Source organism: Tuber melanosporum (assembly GCF_000151645.1).
Source record: "Tuber melanosporum whole genome shotgun sequence assembly, scaffold_9, strain Mel28".
Lineage (NCBI taxonomy): Eukaryota > Fungi > Ascomycota > Pezizomycetes > Pezizales > Tuberaceae > Tuber > Tuber melanosporum.
The window spans coordinates 611,366-615,213 of record NW_003299139.1 but is presented as its reverse complement, the minus strand read 5'-3'; positions in this window follow the sequence as shown (position 1 = coordinate 615,213).

The following is a 3,848-nucleotide window of genomic DNA, read 5'->3' as shown; positions in this document are numbered from 1 at the left end:
CCCAAACATAAATCCAAAAATCACTACCTGAGTGGGCTCACGGGCACTCGGAGCGACTAGCACTGCCCCAGATTATCATGTCTTCCCACCTCGCTATCCAGCTACCGTCTCATACCCTCACCCCTATCCGCCCCTAACACCATTTGGCCTACATACTCCACAAAAGAAACATACAGTCTATTCCAACATCCCTCCATCCTCTTGTAATAAAACCCAAGATCCAAGTAACCTGCTGCCAATACCACACTACAGTAGGAGCAGCATGATTCCTTCAGTAACCCGTTCACCTTAGTCTACCTCAAAACCACCGACGTCCACGGTGCCAGGTTCAGCTCATCCTACTGCAAATGCTGAGAGCGTCAAAATCGATCGTAATAAGTCCGTAGATACTGGAGATGTTTTTTGAAGTATTCCGTCAAGGTGGTGCATTTCTTTGTGACTGTAGCGGCGATGGCAGTACCACAACAGGGGCAATCGCACCGTCGCTGGTCAGGTAGAAAGAACCACTTCTTCGGTAGTGTCACCTCACCAGGCAAAATGTAGCCACTACCATTGTGTCTCTTCTCACACTAGGAGCAGGTCGTAGGGTCTCCTATCAACACTGTCTCCCCATTTCTTTCCACCACCATTGTACCATCGAAGAGATTACCCGCCACAATCAGCTCTCCATCTATCAGTTTGACATGATGAGGGACTCCCAGGCCCAGCCACCGATGTTCCGTCCACCAGCACTTCCATCTCAGGACTGCCAAATCTGTATACAAGTCTTCATCAGCAGGTCGTCCCCTAGCATAGCGGGGGCACTTAGTTCAATGATGTCGGTCTTCCTTCCCATCACAGCCATCATGGCCAACCGTGCCCATCCCACTGCAGATCCTCATCAGAACATAGGAATCCATCCGCGTTATGCCTCCGTGGTGCCGAGATGCCTTCGGTTCTTGAGCATAGTATCCGCGTCCTTCTCCTGCATGTCCAGCCTCCCATTCCCCTTTTCGAAGTTCGCAAGCCAGAGCCGTATGGCCGACCCCAAAGCTAACCCCTTCCCAATGGAGGGGGCACAAGGGTCATCCGATACATGCCTTGGCCTTCAAGTCAACCATCTCGTTGCCATCAATGCCTATGTAGCCAGGCACCCAATCGAAACTAATGTGTGAGAATGTATTCAACAGGGGTACCATTACTTCCCACAACTCAGCTGAGTCACCATCCGAAAACATCTTATCAATCATGATCAGGGCCGGTACGCAGTCCAAGAACACATGAACTGGGCGTCTCTTAGCCATATCCTGAGCATGTCGGAGGGCACACACAACGGCAAACAGCTCGCATTCTACAATACTCCAGAATGGGGGAACAGAGCACCCATTAACATGGGTCAAGGCCCCTTTCTTAAACACCGTCTAGGCTACACTCACCCCTTCTGAGCACTTAGACCCATCTGTGTATATAACCACATCCGAAGATGTACAGAGGTCTTTGTACAATACTCGGTGGCATGCAGCCATCACTGCCTTGCCTTACCCAATCAAGACTGATGGGCGACAGGTGAGCTCCTTGTCCGAACTCTGCTGATGTACTACCATGCCTTCCTCCCTCTACTGTAGTCATATTTCCCCGAACCATGGATGCTAGTCACAGTAATGGTAATTGATGAACTGACTATAACATCTCTGTTGCAGATACCTTCCCTGAATAGCAACAGGCGGCATTCTGAACTCGGCTAACAGTAGGTTGTTTGCCAGCCTTATAGGCATTCGAAACACTGATCCGAGGCAGTCATGAACATGGACCTGAATTTGGTTCACATATGATGCATGGTCAGTTACAAACTCAAGTCCATAGTAGACAGTTGGAAGGTATACTGCCTGCACTAAGCGGTAAGTTTTCCATGCTCCTAGTCCACCAACACTCCCAAACCTCCTCTCCAATGCCAAAATCCTTCTCCTAACACCTAACCCCCATTCCAACCAATACTTTACATGAGAGGAAAAATTAAGAAATACATTAAACCTATATCTGAGAACCCGTAAGTCCTCCAAAGGCAATACCATTTCTCCTAACAAATCTATTCCTTCCCATGCCTTATCTCCAAACTCAATCCACTGAGTCTTAAGGGCACTGAACCCCATTCCTCTGGCTCTAGCTATGCGGTCACAGTCTGCAAATATCTCTCCTGCATGGTATTGAGCTGCTCCACAGGACTCCATCGCTACTATTATAACCCCATCATCGACGTATGAGATGACCAACTGACATACACAAGGAGGGTATCGTATACGTGGCCTGAATATATCTACCACATATCCGCCAAAAAGGAACAGAGAAAGTGGTGAGCCCTGGGGCACTCCCTTACTGACATACTAGGGCTGAGAGATATACCCGTAGAAGCGAAACCGTACCAACCAACAGGAAGCCCATCGATGAATCCATCGGCAAAGGTATCCAGGGCACCCCCTAGCTACCAGAAAGTCTGACAGGAGATCGACATCAATGTTATCAAACCCTCCTTTCACGTCCATTGACAGGATCAATCTTTTGTAGTCCTCATTATGCCGCAAGAACTCAAAGATCACTGTTATGGCATCAAGAACCCCCCTCTTCTGTCGAGACCCAAACTGTATTTCTCCCAGATCCAGGCAGGCGGCTAGTCTTCGTAGGACCACTCGCTCCATGACCTTTGCCGGTGTTGGAAGGGGATGTATCATCCTCCATGATTTCACGACATCATACCGGGGTTTGTTCAGCTTGGGTATGAGCACCACCTCAGCCTTGTGCCAGTCTGGAATATCATGCCGTAACCCGTAGTCCACCATGCACCTCAATGTTGTTATATCTCTTCGTTTCCAAAAACGTAGGAAGGGATAGCCAATATTATCCTCGCCTGGACCTGTATTCGTAGGGGACCTAGCAAGGGCAATTTCCATCTCTTGAGCACTGTCTATATCGATCTCGGAGTCTTCTCAGGGAGTGGGGTCAACAGGGGATAACTGCTGTGCAATCAGGTCACTAATGTCTGAATGTATAGTAGCATAGAACTCATCTGGTCATACCATGGAGGGAAGGATCTGCTTAGCTTCCAACTTCCGTGCCAACCTAAATATGTCTGGGTCTTAGCTCTCAGCTATCATTTCCCTGACATGTTGGAACCTAGCGCTTAGCAGGCATGCTTGGTACACACATTGGGCCAACCTGTAGTCCTCCGTCCGCTCCACCTTGCATTTAGAGTATCGATGTAGCCCGGCCACATCCAACCTCATCCTGTCCAACTCCAGTGTCCATCATTCACACTGGCCTCTGCCAACGGAGGCCCGTGGAAGTGTATCTACCACTTGTCTTACTCCTTTCTATAACTTCCCATCTTCTTCCCCTTGCAGGGCGTCTAACTACTTCTCAATCTTTTCCCATACTATCTTCTTCCAGGCCAGCCTCCGATGCATAATGTTGTCAGGAAGGTTGACCGTCAACTTCAGAGCTTGAGCGCTGTGTTTTTCGGCTAGCAGCATCCAGGTATCGATGCCTGATATATGGTACTCTGTGCAGGGAGAGGTCAATTCTGGACACGTCCCAAAAGATAGGTACTGTGGAGGGGACCATGTTCATATCGCGTGTTGGGCCTGTGAACCACAGTTTCAGCCACAGTCCCTCCGTATTATTGTGGTCTGCATTAGGGTCCCAATCCTGGTGTCTGGCATTGAAGTCACCAAACACGATGTCTGGCTCTCCAGGTTCATCCAACTAACCAATAAATTGGTCCTTAGTATACCCTGGTCGGAACTAAATCCCCGCAAGAACCCTCTTTGCCTTTTTCTCCAAGTAGCGCACACTGGCACTGCTCTCTCCATGTCCCA